This window comes from Anguilla anguilla, chromosome 13 (genome assembly GCF_013347855.1).
Source record: "Anguilla anguilla isolate fAngAng1 chromosome 13, fAngAng1.pri, whole genome shotgun sequence".
Classification (NCBI taxonomy): Eukaryota; Metazoa; Chordata; class Actinopteri; order Anguilliformes; family Anguillidae; genus Anguilla; species Anguilla anguilla.
The window spans coordinates 8,829,658-8,846,330 of NC_049213.1; the positions used below are offsets into that span (position 1 = coordinate 8,829,658).

A 16,673-nucleotide genomic window follows, 5' to 3' on the forward strand; every position below is an offset into this window, starting at 1 on the left:
AGCGTGATTGGCAGGATTCAACTGGGATTTGTAAAAAAAAAAAAAAAGCCCCAAACATTTATCTGTTTATCTGTGCCCGGATTCTGTTGTACAGAATTTACAGTGCAGCCTGGTGATTTCTGACTGTATGTGCCCAGATTTTTTCCCTGCATCAAGGACAGCCATTCCCAAGCAGCGCATACCCTACAGAATGACGCACGCACATGGCCATGTTAAGCAAATCAGATTATTCAACCGTTATGACTGTGTGTGTGTGTGTGTGTGTGTCTGCGTGTTTGTGTGTGTGTGTGTATGTGTGTTGGAGGCGGGGTGCTTTCTGTGGGGGGAGGGGCTTAATATAACTTCAGTCCCAGTGAGTTATTTTAATCGCATCACTGTATTTCAATCTACTTCCATTAAAGCCTCCTTTCCATGTATATAGTGTGCATCCATTCTGAAGACTTAACGTCTAATTACTGCTTTTTCATACTCATTATATTTATCCAACTAGCCTGATTTCTTGCCTTGGAATGTCACTGTCTTTTGTATGTTGCGTGAATTTGCTGTACAAGAACCTGCAATTTCTCTCAGGAATGACTAAAATGTTCCTGCACCCCCCCCCCCACTCCCCCCACCCCCTGGACCTTACAACATAATAATATTTCCGCTGGATGAGAAAAAGAGAACAGATAGTCACTTCCCAATATATTTTTTGCCATTTTCAATATGTAATATAAATGTGAAAGTCCTGCAACAGAGGAGTCTCATGAAGTCGCTGTCCTTGGTCCTGAAACATGCCCAGCACAATCTGCAGGCTGGGCGCTGTCCAAGCCCTGATTTAAACTGGTTTGGATTTGGAGTCAGTCTGAAAATGTTTTCACTTTGAACAACAATTTAAAGATAGCAGTGGCAAAATTAGATAGCAGAGATCTTGACCCATCAGGGAACTGTCTGGCTTTAGTTCATGCAAGCAGCCACTTCTTGAAGATTTTTTTTTTCAGTGCAGGTCTCTTGTCACCAAAACGTAATAAAGAATGGGACCGTGAGTGGAGCCTCCTTTTAAAGTTTTGTGGGCGTGTTTTTTACGGGGGCCTGTTACCTGATTGGGCACGGCTGTCCTGACTCATCGATGTCAGGCTCTGAGTGATTGGGAGACCATGTGTGCATCAGCATCAGCTGCTTTGTCTGGGGATGGGGAAATGCTGTGGAGTGAAATGTTCCTCTTGCATACTGATCTACAGTAGGTGCTACTGAAAAAGACACAGTACCTAGAATGTGTTTGTGTGTGTGTTTGTGAGAGAGAGAGAGAGAGAGAGAGACTGCAAGACAGACCCCTTTAGGGGTTAGTTGTAACCTGTTGTCAGACAGACTGAGTGATCAATTTTTTTGGGAGGGATCTATGTTTCTCACGTCACTTGTTATGGAAGTCCCTAATGTGCCAACATGGGAGGACCAGACTCGTAACTGAGGTGTAAATTCCAATTTCCAAAAAACGATATATATGGCACATTTGAAATTCCATTGCTTCAGTTTGAGCAAATCAATAACTATTTAATTCAACAACTCAAACTGCATTGAGTTGCCTAAGAAATATGAAAATCCAAAGCTTGGATCTGACAGCGTTGGGATTCTGGAGCAGGGTGTTATGTAATGTGAGCCTGTGAGCTCTGAATGGGGTCTGTGTTGTAATCAATGTGTGGTGGTGGTGGTGGTAATGGGGGGTGTAAGGATAAGGATAGCTGACAGCCTACAGTTGGGCTTGAAATGAAAAGGTCACTGACCGGCAGTATCCCTACAATCTCCTTCAATCTAGTCCCCTGCCAAGACCCTCACTCACTAGAGGCCAAAGGCTTCCTATTAACAATATCATAGTTATGGCTGACTACCTAATGCTGTAAAAAAAAAAGATTTCCCCAGGGCATTTTACCAAGAGCATTAGATTATTTTGTATTATTTCTATATTATTTTCTATATTGGGAATAGCTTGATGGAGCCAATAGAAAAGTCTGGGCAACTGTCGGAGGTACCACTGCCACAGAATCCCAGAGAGATGTTAAGATTGAAATAAGATTCTTTAAATCCGGTCCCCATCCTCAAACCCCAAACAGGAACAAGCACAGACAAACACTTGCTATCTGAATGTTTGCTAACAGTCAATTATTAAAATTATATAGCCATTGTGATAATTGCATGATATGATAAAAGTTACTGTTTTGACAATGATTATTGTTTTTGTCAGTTGTAAGGCTGATGGCCTTATTATCATGTTAGAATGATTAGAGTGGCATTAAAAGAGCAATAGGTTATTTGAAACCCCATCTAGTCATTACATTATATTACAGGCATTTAGCAGGTGCTCTTATCCAGGGCGACTTGCACAACATTTTACATAGCATTTACATTATATCCAGCTGCGTAAATGGATACATACTGAAGCAATGCAGGTTAAGTACCTTCCTCAAGGGTACAACGGCAGTGTCCTTCCTGGGAATCGAACCTGCGACTTTTAGGTTACAAGATCGGTTCCTTGCCCATTATACTACTCTGCTGCAAAAAAGGAGAACTGCAATCCAGACGCTGCCTCGCTAGTTGCTCTTGATGAAACCTCCATCCCAGCAAGTTATTGCTAGGTTCTTGTGTCTTCGTTCGTGGTGGTACAACACTCCACTGTACAGTGGACACAAAAGGGTGTTAAGTCTATGGTTTTTGAGCAATACACTACCCCAATCAAAAATACTGATGTATAGTAGTACAAATTAAAGGACAACTATTGATTTGAGTTCAACATTCAGCAGACATCCACACTAAATCCCCGAAGCACAATGGTGTTAGTAAACACACAGATGTCTAAAGATCAGCCATTTGTACGGACACGAGGCTGCAATAGCAGAGGAGTGGTCGTAAGGACTGGCTGCTGCACTACGGAGACATCCGCATTTCCTGCCGTAGTAGGACGTCCACCATAGACGGAGGTCCACTGGCCAATCAGAGCGTCGCACAACAGTCTGACACTCAGACACTCCTCTCCTGTTCATCAGCTCTAAAAGCTGTTCTAAAATTGATTTCAGTCGTGCTTTGACAGTGCTGTAGAAGTACGTCGCGGGTTTTCAATTTACGGTGAGTTTATAGAGAGCTATTTAACAAAGTATCTCGAAGGAGAAGAAATCCTGAGAGAAGAGAGAGATAGCGAGAGAGGAAGAGAGAGACAGAGGGAGAGAGAGAAGGCGTTAAAAAGGGTAAATTGAAAGAAATTAAGGCGATGATTTCTCTGTGTGAGCGGGTCTCAGGGGACCTCCCAGCCCCGGCCGTGTCAGACGCAGCTGTAATGGGTATTGGCCACTTTAAGAACTGAAGAGATGAGGGTGACAGCAAAATAGATGATAGAGACATTGGTACAGGGAGGAGATGATAAACTCTCAAGGAGCTCTTTCAGTCCCTGCTTATTTCTGGTCTGGGTCGCAGGTGGTATTCATACAGTATCTACTCTGTAATTGCTGGACATCACAAAACATTCTGGAAGTGATGAAGTTGGCTAACCAAAACAAGGACGTGAAAGCACATGTGCATGTCCCATGTGAAGTGTACTGGAGCAGGGTAAAATAGACTGTGACACCATCTCCTTCCCCCCAGTGTCTAATTTGAGGCAGAGGAAATTACCCAGAGTCTAACTGAAAGCGAGAGGGAGATTTGCAATCAGGCTGCAGTTATTGGCAAATCGGAAGAGGCTGAATCACCCTTGGGTGTACCTGAGAATGATTTGTCTATACTGTGGTAGTACTGATACCACAGCCTCCTTCTGATAACTGTGTGGTGGCAGTTCTCAGTAGACAGCAACAAGATGATGTCAAGTATGAACATACCTTACAATGCAATGTTGAATCAATTGTAGTGCATGTGGTAGGCTACTGTTTTTCTGGTTATCTGAATATGCTAACCTCAGCAGACTGCATACTCTTTACCTTGCAATCATTGCATGTTTGTTATCCATTGTTATTTGTTCTGCTTTTTTGTCATATTTGGGGCCATACTGGAATTGCTTTGTTCAACCAGTTGTTACCAATCAGTATTTTCCACATTGCTGTGGTTTAGCTTTTAGTGCATATAATGTCAGTCATTTGACTGCCCATAGAGAATTTCAGGCCAACCCACAGCTCAATTACAGTGCAGTGCATTTCGCATGAGTCCTTCTGATGTTAGAGATGTTAAATGGAGGTCCTGACTCACTTTTCATTAAAAAAAAAAAAACCCCATGACACTATTTGAAAGAGTCAGTGAATTCCCAAACTGGATCTGTGCTACTCTAAACCAATTGGCAAGTAGATAGGATCATTGACTTATTTTATGGAAGCTAAAATACCATAGTGTCGCCAGTGAGCGTCCGGCCTAGAGCACCAAAATGGTCAGCAAGAGCCCTGCCAGGGGCTACTGCACACGGGATGTCATGTGTTTGACTATGCCAGGGTTACACGGAACACATCTGAGTATTGTGACAGACGTATGACACTGAGTGAGACCAGCTCATTCATTTACAAAGTAGCAGTTAGGGACTGCCCGTGGCCGGTTCAAGGTGTGCGCATGCATTCACTTCAGGGACGTATAAACCAGAGAGAACTGAGACCATGGAAATAATTATTGATTAATTCAGTTAAAAAATCATTTCTCTTTGCTGATGATCCAGTTGATTCTCCCAGCTTGGAATTTATATTTATGTAAGCATTCCCCTGCATACACATTTCCACGTTTTTTTTTTTTTTTTTTTTTTTTTTTTTGGAGGTCTCTGAAGTCGAAAATGAACATTACTGGAACAGTCTTAGAATGTTGTTCAGTTTGGTTAAAGTTCAGACAAACTGTATTGTGTATTTTGGATTTTCTATTGTGTTTGGTTAACATAAATTCTAATTCATTACGGCAGATCTATCCAAAAATACTGAGTATGTGTACTCCTGAATGTTTGCATAGATGTAATGAATTATTATTGAATGAAGAAACAATTTCTGACATTTTATATTAAGGCTGAGAGCTCTTTTTTGGAGCTTCGGGGTCTAGACTGTCTTAAAAACATCACGAGAAGACAACAGATAACGTCTCTTAAATAGATAACGCCTCTCATGCACAGTGCTGTTTTCTTGGTAACAAAGCTACCTCCCTGCAGTTGTAGTGTTTTTTTTCTTCTTTTTTTTTCGCGTGCCAGTAGCCGAAAATAGATGAGCAGATAATGTACATCTCCATGGTTACATGCCACAGCAGTGGTTCCATAGGATGTTGCAGCGACCTTCGTAGCTGTTTTCAGTTTGAAATTAAACATATTATTGTACTGTTAATTTGAGGGGGTGAGTAAGAGAAAATACTATAGCCTATAAAAACACAATATATGTATATTATTCATATTAATGTCCTCGCTATCTACATGTTTTACATTTCACAGGGATATGATGACGATATCATCTCTTTTGAACTCCTTCCCCACCCCCACCCTGTTCCTGCCAGAGCTCTATTTCTGGCTCAAAGGATGCGACGTGAAATTTGAATAATTTCATAACATCGGTAATTTTATTTATAGTCAGTTGTACCGCTGAATTTCCATTTCCCCCCACTTCCATGCATCGCGATTTCGCTTAATAGGCTCTGACCGAGGCTCTGATCAAGGCATAATGATTGCCAGTGTTTTATGAACTGAGTCGGGATATTTTTTAACCATCAGTGGGTTCTCAAGAAGGGAGCGCACGGTTTGAAGTGCGTCAACTAGAGCGTTAAAAGCCCGTCTGAGAATTAGCGTGTGGTATCTAGGGCACCGCGGAGGGAGACGAGAGTCAGCGTGTGGGAGGATTTAAGTTAGAAATGGGGATACAACTCGGAAATGTACAGTACAAATGCGGTCTACATAAACGAACAAGCCACAGTTGTTCGAGCTGGCTATCTAATTATCTTTACTGCTTTCAATCTCGATTAAATTTCGATCACTTCAAATTCCTTTCCACATTCCAGGGGGGGAAAAAAACGAACCAATTGGTATCCTATTGAAAACGGTCAATTGCCGAGTATAATGTCGAGTTGGTGTATGGTGAAAAATGAGGTGGGCGGGGACTTTAAAATTAGTTAACAGCCATAACAGATAAACATTATCCTGCAGTTTATAATAATAATAATAATAATAATAATAATGCCAATTACAACAACAATACTACTATCGCAGTTTCAAGAGGAGACTCATCATAGACACTTTCTTACCTGTTTTAGTCTACGAATGCATCATCAACTGTGCATACCTGTCATCTATGTTAGACTGCCTCGATACATTTTATCACAGTGCCCTGTATTGCATCAGAGGTGCTAAATCATTTTAGCCATCACTGTATTTTCTTTGAATGGTCTGGTTTATTATCCCTGTACTACATAGAATTATTCACTGCTACATATTCCTCTCTAAAGCAGTAATTAGTCTGCTTCCCTCTTACCTCAGTTCACTGCTCAATCAAATTTCTAATAAATTATCACCTTCGCTCCAGTGACATTGTTCTTTTTAAAGTTTTAAGACCCTCTACTGAATTTGGAAAGATGGCTGTCAGCCACTCTGCTCAAAATAGCTGGAACACTTTACAAAAAGACCTTAAAGTTGACTTGCTAATTCCAATTGTTGATTTTAAATTTGAAATCCATGGCAGTGTCTGAATTATGCTACTGCTTTTAACCTCTGCTTTTAATTCCGTGTTTTTTTTTTTTTTTCAGTTGTCAGTTGTCTTTGTAACTTGTGTTTTATATATTTGTTCTTGTCTCCAGGTGGTTTGGTTGGTAAAGGTGCTTAGCAGGACAGACTGGGGTCTATGCCCTACATTTTGCAGGTTTGATACTGGGTTGTGTTATTAGCTGACTGTACCAGCAGTAAGGCAAGACTTAGGTTTTTAGGTGCCAGTTTCTTCCAATGGCACACTCCTCTCCAACTGCAACTACCTTCCATGTAGCATAACATGACTTGCATTGAACACAGTATTCACATGTTTACAGTGAACACAGTATTCACAGGTTTGAAGTGAATAAGGTATTCATAGGTTTATAGTGAATAAAGTATTCACAGGTTTATAGTGAATAAAGTATTCACAGGTTTGCAGTGTGTGAGTTTGGGGACAGAAGGGTCTCTGAAATAAAAGCTATTCAGTTGTTTTCAGTACCGTCAGCTTTTGCAGAGCAGCAATCCTGTCTTTAAATGCATTTAGCCAGATAGATGCTTTATTGGAATTTCTGATGCCTATTCTGCGGTAATTAAAGGTTAGCTTTATTGCTTGTTATGAAATAATTTATCAAAATAAGCACCCTTTATGTAAATGATGTGCTGGTCATCATGATGGCAGTGTGATTCACATTGTAGATTACCACAATCATTTCGTGAGTGTAAACATTTGCAGTATATAGTGAAAAAGGCTTTAATATTCCTTGGCTGTTATACGACCATGCAGTGCAATCAATGAATGGACCCAGTAACTCCCATGAGATGGTTGTCTATACCATTACAGATCCAGCACCAGATCCACCATCACCAAGCTGTAAATCCATCCGGATGTAGGTAAAAGACAACTCATCAGACCATATTACCTTTTGCCCTAACTCAGGGCTCCAGGTGCTGTGCTACTTATGCCAGGTTATCCTTCTTTGTCTAAAAGCCTTGGGCTTTAAGCGTTTTACAAATGGTGGCCCTGCATTAAATACCAGCTTTGTGAGACCCATACGGTTTTTCTTGCATTGGTTTCACGAAGATGTATATTCAGTTCTGTGGTCATTTTAGTGGCCATAGTTTTGGGGTGTTTAACAATTATCCTCTTAAGTGTCTGTTTGTCCCTCTTTGTAAATTTTGACTTGGGACCACTGCTCCTCTTTGCCAGCGCAGTTTGTTTATGTTTGACATACGTTGCATTAATTTCGGACACCATTCCCCTTGTCACATTTAGTGTTTGTCACCAGAGCACCTGCAATCCAGGCTCTGACTATTTGGCCTCTTTGAAATTTAAGGTCACACACGTTTCCTTGGAAACCCAAATATCAAAGTACTGATTGTCAGACGACTTTTATACTGTTATTGGGATTCTATATGCAAAATGAATCACCTTTGTAGCTGCCTTTGATAGTGTAATTTGCTTACATCAAAGTTAATGTCCTTTCTTATGTGGTGCTCCTGTAAAATAAATAAATTAAACAGGGAAAAAAACAGTCATACAGTTAAAATAGTAAATATAAACATATTAAATAGTAAATGTAAACAGTAAATTCAAAAGATGGAACAGAGTCAGATAAAAGCTGACCATGCACACCAGTAACCCTTCTGGTCAATTGATTCCCCTGCAGTTCTTATGAAAGTGTAATGTCTCCACTGGTTCAGCTCATGCGCTAGACTGACTGAGGAAAATAAATTCTGCTCTCTCCTGAACTGAGATGCACAGTGCAGTGTTGAGTGATTGGGAGCAAAAGAGAAAGCCTTAGAGTTAAAAATGGATATTAAACTCAAGGGTCATGTTTAATCACGTCTGCAAGTTAGTGTTTTTACTCACTGTGAACATAAACACATTTTTCCTGCAGCCAACATTATTATCCCAGCATATGAAGTAATACATCTGAGAATATCAACACAAAGACTGATTGGCAATTCAATGGCTGCTTTCAGCAAAGTAAGAGCACAGCTGAATATGGTTCTCATCATCCACAAGGCATCCTCCATATTAAATACACAAGGTCCGCATTGATGAAAAGCTTCCTTTTCTTTTCTCTTGATTTGAGCTTTCGTTCCTAAAAAGGAAAGCTGTTGTTGGATAATTGCCCATGTTGGATCTCTCTACTTGTCTTCTTGTTATTGGTAATTCATTAATTAATATGGCAGATATGTATTCAGGGTGATGGACTGGGCAGTCGCTATCACAGGTTACAAATGGCGAATCAGCAAATGCCGTGCTGTGAAGTCAGCTCTGCGAAGCCTCCAGTAGCAAGAGCAATCTGAAACACGGATTTCTGAAAGTTTTAAATTGTTGCAATAATTAATCTCTTCTGTGCAGTATGTGTACTGGGTTCTGGGCTCACCCAATCTGTATCGGCCCTGGAGTATGTTTTCTGGCAGAAGAAGACCTGAAAGCTGTTTTGGTGCAGAATACAACTTGTGTGGGTGATGGATGATGCATGCAGCTCAGAATGAAAATAAAGCCATTCCAAACCATATGGTAGGTGCAGGGCAATAAGAGTAAGGTCTATTAAAAGGGCAATCAGTTCTGCTTGGACTGCCGTTTAAAGTCTAGGCACCATATTTATGGGCAACCGGTCTGGAGAGCTGGCCAACAGTGCAGAGGGATTTGTCCACGGGGCTGTGATGTATTTTGTGATTCACTGTTTGGCCCTGGGACATCACATTCCTTTTTTAGGAATAGGAATTCATGACCTACTACAGTAAGAAAACAGATGCTATTTCAACCAAACACCATGTGATTAGTATGAGAAAATGTGTTGTGCTGTGTATGATTGGTTGATTACGGAAACATGTGAGAATGTGATTGCTTAGGCCCACCATTGCAGCAAGAGTTGCCGTTGACCAATCTGTTATGACCCGTAACTCACCTGCGTTATAATAACCTGGTGTACGCTAACGGACGTACAGGTAACACGAAGCCACCTTTGCAATACAGGGCAAAGTGATATATAAAAGGACAAGAAGGCGTTTATTATACAGCAAAGCAGGGAGTTAGATCTATTTGTCCTAAAGGAGTTCTAAGCATATATACAGGTTCAGCGCAGATTGCAGTATCTCACCGAGCAGGTAGTTCGCAAGATGGTCCTCTTGTCTAAAAGTCCGCCCTCCAGTTCCTTACAGATGTTTCTAGTTAGAAACTGGGGTAATCACTGGATATCCTTAAAATCTGCACTGCAGTGGTTCTCAACCTTTTTGGTTCCAAGCTCCCCTGCAAAATTTTGAGGGTCCACACATTTAACTGTTCCTTTTCTAAACATTACATAAAATTAATAGACCTTCCTTGTAATACATGAAAATCTGAATATCAGCATCTTTGTTAGTGTTGAGATTGTCCTCTTGACAGCATTTTCAGAGTTATTCACTCAAAATGAGGACTGCTGTTGATCTTGCTCTGTGCTTAGTTTTCAGAATTGCCATGGCTGAGAAGCTAACCTCACATAAATAATGATGTAGCGCTGAATGGCGTTAAAACCTTTGTTGCTGCGTCGTGACATTCGTTGTACTCAGCACTAACACTCAGACCAGAATGTTTCCAGCGGCACTTTGAAATGAGCTCTGTGAGTGGAATCGGACGATAAGCCTGTGAGCTCTTCTAAGAGTTTGGCTGCAGTAGGGGCTGGAATCTGTGTTTCAGTGTTCACAGTGAAGGGGTTACTAATCCATTCATAAGTGGCTACATGCTCCTCTGTGCAGGGGGGGGGGGGGGGGGGCGGGGGGGGGTAACTGTCAAACTTCTCCAGCACTGTGGACAAGTTGGCTATTACCTGGCATTAGATGGTCCTAAAATCCAGCTGTGTCTCCTGAGTGAATGCATGCAGTTGTTCAAACCTGTGACTCCTGATAAGGCAGGGGTTTTCCATAGTTTTTTTTTTTAATGACTTCACTTGTTCATGTCGGCTGATGTTTTACCCTTGCGATGCTCTGTTGATCTTGTTTGTTTCAGTGAATATGTCAGACAGCTGTGTTGAGCAAGGCACTTCTCATCTCTCAAAAACTCAGCAAGATCAACCTTTGTGTTTTGCTGTCCTATATTTATCAAATGATTTTTTGAATACTCATTATTCCTTTGGATGCTCTAAAAACATATGTTACATACCCCATTATACATACATATTCAGACCTTATACAAACTGTCCTGCCCCTTGGCACAATCTTCGTTGTACATAAATAGAAACAGTATTTCTTTGAGGTGGCTTCATCTTCTCTAAGACATCATTCTGGACACATCATGAAATGTCAAGGTATGTTAGCTTTATATTCTGAGCATAAATGAAAATCAGAAGAGTAGCACTCAACAAGCAATGGCAAAGTAGAATATCAATAAAAGAAACAAAACAAAATGCATGTGGAAATGGTGTCCATACAGGAATCACACGACCCACCTATGAAGCATCACCATTATTGACCAGTCTCTGAACCTGCGTTAGCAATTAGTCTGTGAGGCAGTAGTCTTTTTATTACCAGCTATGGTGACCGATCGGCCTGCAAAGCATCATTACAGAGACAGCGAACCAGCCAGAGGCAGCAAACATTCATACATTAGATACTGAGCAGATCCTGTGGCAGCCATTTGATTAAGCTGCATGTGAATCACCACAGCCAGTCCAGGTCATACATAATAAGCAGCTGCATATAATTACATAATTATTGTTATCTAAGCTTCGGTTAGTCAGTTAGCAATCTTGTTAGTTAATTAGACAACAGCACGTACCTAGCAAAGAGAAATGAAAAGAACTTGCAGATAACAGATAACTTCACTTCAATTGCATTCCATGAAAAAGAAATAACAGTTGGCACGCAAAAATTACTTTCAGGACAGTTTTTTTTATTTAGCTCGCTAAAAACCTGTTTTCACATTTCTCTGTTCATTTGGGAGGTGGTAGAGGACTACATTTGCCATGTGCAAATCTGAAATGCCTACGGTAGCCGCATTGTACACTAAGTTGTGGACCTCGTTACATTTATCAAGCATTGCATCCACTACCTTCATGAAAGGACAGAATCTTTAAAAATATTTTTCAAACACAGGAGTCTTTCATCTTTAAGAACAGTTGCCTGTTAGAGAAGCTGAAAGACGATGACTCTGGAGATGGTTGGCTATTCTGTACGGAATTAAACGATTTGAAATATTACAACTGTGTTCTGACGTGTTTTTTTTTTGTTTTTTGTTTTTTTTTAATGGGATATGTTAACATTTAAAGGTTACAGTGCCTATTCATTACATCCATGGATGCAGATCCAAAACCTGACCTCACCAGTGATGGAGCGGTAGAACAGTGTTGCTTTCCTGCCATGCACAAGACGCACCCTAGATACCTGCATTTAAACGAACTCGCTGCGGCTGTGCTCATTCACATAACCAGCCTTACTAAATACCCCGCTGAAATGAAAACAGGCAGCAACACAGAATTCTGCAGCACTGACAGTAATTTGCTGCATGCTTAGTAAATATGTCCCAAGAACTGAAATATCCAAAAACAAATTAAAACCAGGAAGTAGATGCGGGACACAGTTCAGGTTAAGTGCCTCTCATATTGCTGCAACAGCTGTGCTGCATTCGAAATTCAAGCCTCTCCTAAGCCTGTTCTCAGTCAAATAATTATGTGCCTCATTTTATCTTGTGTTCATTTTCTTTCCTTCGAAAACAGGTTTGATGAGTTCACAGAAGTCACAAAAATAAAATCACAGAACTGCGTGCTTGCTTTCAAGTTACGTACATATGCTGGCAATTGCAACCAACCTAGCGGGGGCTAAACTGTCAGGTTTAAAACTGTAGACAACAGAGCTGCACGAGAACAGGGGCAGCTATGCCTAATCTGTGAGATATGGAGCTGGTGTTCCAGTTGCAATGCGGTTCTGTCAGGTTTATTCATTTCTGTGAGGTTTATCAACAAATGCCCCATGTTGAATGACTCCAAGCCTCAATACCCCAGTAAGGATGCTACAGTACATCCCCACCCCCTGCAAGCCTACCCCCAGCCTTCCTGCAAGGCCTACTTAATAAGTTCCCTAAAATTAAATTCTTGATGACAACCAATAAACACGACGGTACACAAGTTGGGTAAATTGAATGCACTGTTTGTATCCCAGAGTCCTTACAGCTCCGTGATATTCCAGATGGGATTTCAAACGCACTGCACACGCTCCTCTCTCCAATGCATATTGGATGAAGTGTGGCTGACCACTTAAATAAAGTGCCACTTGAGTGCTGTCTATAGCCTGATATGAATGTGGTCCAGATATTGCACCTCAGATATGAAACATAAGCCTCCCCATGGGAGTGTGGTCCCGTCTCGCAGGACTGTGAAGCAAAGTGCCGTTTTGCATGTCTGCTTTCCATAGTGTCAAAGGAGGATATTAGTAGTAGACTGCGTGTGTGTGTGTGTGTGTGTGTGTGTGTGTGTGGGTGTGCACGCATTGCGTGAGTGTCTAAATGGGAGCTGTCAAATGGAAATCATAATTTTCCGTGAGAAGAATGTGAATTGTCTCTTAAAATAATTAATAAAAAGTTGGGCACAAGGGACTGTGGCATAAAAATGAAATCCACTGGCTGAATGGACCCATCGGTGCGCGTCAATTTAATAACATTAGAGAACGCTTTAGCGGTTATGACTGCAGCACGGTGAGGATGCCAGTTCTACAGGGCTATCTTTCTGCAGGTATTCTGGTACTCTCTGAATGAGGGCTAATCTCAGTATTGGGGCTATTAGTCAGATTAGTGCGTGGAAATCGGTAATTAATTGAATCAGAACATTGGGAGCTTGAATCTGGTCTCCAGGGCTTTGGCAATGAAGACGCTGTGTTGGTTTCTCCTGCTGCAAATGTTGTTTTATTTGGGGTATATCGCTGTCCACATATTTCTATACTGCTTTACAACCTGGCCCTCACAATCCAGCCCCTGTTATCCCCCCGGCTGAATTGACTCCGCTGTCTGTGCCTCTCCACCTCAGCTGGTGTGTGTTGAGTATTCCGGCTCAAATGACTGCCTGGCATCACCCGTGCAGGTACACATTGGCGTAGGCTGAGGCGAGTCTCCGTCTTGCAATGTAAAACACTGAGAGTGTGCAAGGTGCTGTATGACATAAATCCTCTCTGTTGTTCTCATGATGATTATCCATTTCTCAAAAGCGGGCAGAACTGTCACTCCTTGACTTGACTGATGAAAGACAAGCTACAAGTTCTCTTTTTCACTGCAAAGGAACTTGTCTTAAATCCTTTGCAACACTCATTATTGTACTCCATAAGCTTTTCTATCATTTTAAATGTGACCAACCCCAAGATATTCCCTTGTGTACATGGACTGTTCCAGCTGGCAATGTTTGCTTTTGTTATATTTTTTCTGGTGGTGTCTGTGTTCCGCTGCCAGTCTCTCCTTTTGGGCTTTACCAGTTGTGGCATGTTTTAGAGCACAGTTAGCAGTGCCTGTGGCGTTAACTGCCTTACCCATTGTTGGGTTGAGAGGACAAGTTAAGTGCTTAACCAAGGAAGGTAGAAAAAAAATAATAGATTTTTCATGCCAAGTTGATTTTGATTTTGTCAAAGTGAGGTAGACATTTTAATGGGAATTAAAAGTAAAGTCACAATTTCTTTCAGAAGCACTTGACCCACAAGGATATAAACTTGTATTATGCTTGATATCCTTGTGGGGTTCTTATAGGCACTGGATCAACCACCTGACTAATCATACAATTATATAGCGCTTTTAAGGAATGCAATAATGGGGCAATGTTCAGACCGACCAATTCAACTCCCATCTGAGCTTTTAAGAAAGAGACATAGGCTACTGCTGTACTGGCGACACTCAGGGAGTTGCTGTGCAACAAGGTTAAGGGGCGCAGCTCCCATTAATGGTGGACAATGGCAAAAGCCTCATTGCAATTATCCACTAGTGTGAAAGAAAGCAAATCAAAATGGCTGAAGCAAAAAAAAGACAACAACTAACAAAAAATGATTGTCAAGCATTGGCTCAGAAAACACGTACAGTAACAGTCAAAACAATAAATAGCCAATGCATCAAAACATTCACCGCTGTTGCAGAGAAACTGACCGCAGGAAAAAAACAGGTTGATTTTCCTTCAACCAGCACAGAAATTTCAAGCAAGTCTGCCCCCTTGACATGACAAAACTCTGAACTCAAATCCAGGATTTGACAATGAGTTGTTTTCATGAAAAAAAGCTCATGGCCTTGTCCTAACTGTGCCCTGTCTGCTAATTTCATCTTGTTCTGTTTCAGTCCTGCCACCCATTTTGTAAGTGCATGAGCAAGACTCTAAATAACCCCCTCTTTTATAATGCCCTCCTGTGATGAGCCTCTTCTGAGCCTCTGTGCAAACTGGAATGGGAATGGGAACATAAGCCAGTGAAATGCAGACCAAATCGCACCTTCCCAAACAGTCCTGTTGGTCTTATCTCATTTATCCTTGCCTACAGCCTCCATGGAAATGGAATATACTGCAACATACTATTTTCCAAAATATCTTTTCAAAGATATATTGAACAATATATTTTATAGCACTGCAGTGAACAATGCAGTATCTGAAACCGACAATATGCTGTGTTTTCTTGATAATACATTTTATTACTATTTTTTACTTCTGATTTTGATACTTTCCATGGGGAAAGTTGCATATAAAGTTCCATGGGGAAACTTTCTTATAAAGTTGAATCATTCACTGTTGAAGTGTTTGTTACTGTATTTCAGCTGCAGGCTCAAGGGGAAACAGACACAATAAGATGTATGTATAATAAATGTAAATAATAAAATGCTCTAATAAATAAATGTTTCAGGGCCAAAATGAGTATGCATGATATACCAGTGAAGAAGCATCCATTTCCTTCAGTAATGAATGCTCTTATACCTGCTCCCCTCATTGTAATAATTATGGCACAGGTGATAATTGAAAAGGTAATGAGAAATATTACTGTGTTAAAGGGAAAGTTCATTTTCTGGAGTTTAAAAAAAAAGTGATATCAGTTTTAGTGTATGTTTTTTGCCAGTTTTTGTGTGCAACGGGGGATATTTTAGATAAATATGTTTAAGTAGGAACAATTCTGCACACTGCAAGTCAAAAAGGCTAGGCCAAACACACTAGTTACAAAAAATCCAGTTCCAGCTGAGTTCACATACTACATGCTGGTACAAGTCAAATAAGTCAATTTATCCAAAAACTACAAAACACAGGTCCGGTAAGGCACAATAATCACTATGTAGTTATTATCCACAGCCATGAACACGTTAAGTCCAGTTCACACAGTAGGCATAGGCTAGGTCAGAAAGTTATGGCAAGTCAAACTAGGAGGTATGTCAACAAGCTACAACATCAAGATAACGATTCACGTGCAATATAAGTCCTGGATGGAGATACAAGAGATGTGTCTTCACACTACGGCGGAAGATGGGCAATGACCGAGTGGATCGTAGAGGAATGGGGAGTTCGTTCCACCACTGGGGAGCTAGGGTGGAGAAGCTCTGTGGTCAAGATGAGCGAGAACCATTCACCTAGATGGGAAGGTTGCAAGTTGCCCTGCTGCAGCAGAGCAAAGTGGTTTATGACAAGGATGTGATGTGCAACAGTGGAGTTCTCAGACAGACATTAATGCATGCTGTTATTGTGTGTTAATTATGCCAGCAGAGGGGTGAAAATGTTTCTGTTGAGGGAATTGTGGGAAGTGGAGTCATAGAATGAAAGGATTTAAAAGGAACTTCCACTGGACAAAACATGAACCAAGAGTACAGAGAATGGTAAATTTCAAATATCTCCTCATTGGTTCCTGATTTAAAAAGTGTTCTTAGAAGTGAAGGCCTTGCGTTGGTAAACACAAATGAGCAATGCAGTATTGCTTAACTTTTTTGTGTATGTTAAATGTTATATAACTGCCCTCATTTTTAATGTGGGCGTTTCATACTGCTTCTTACAATACCTATCATGCCCCTGTACCACGTTTAAAAATACTGCTGCATGTCCACGGTAGT

The 16,673-nt window shown here is 40.9% G+C and overlaps 1 protein-coding gene across 3 annotated transcripts in view; it reads left to right on the forward strand.

Annotated features, from left to right (window-relative positions):
* The window catches only part of slc12a5a (solute carrier family 12 member 5a), a 180,772-nt gene that overhangs the window by 65,547 nt on the left and 98,552 nt on the right, over window positions 1-16,673 (forward strand). The window lies entirely within an intron of this gene.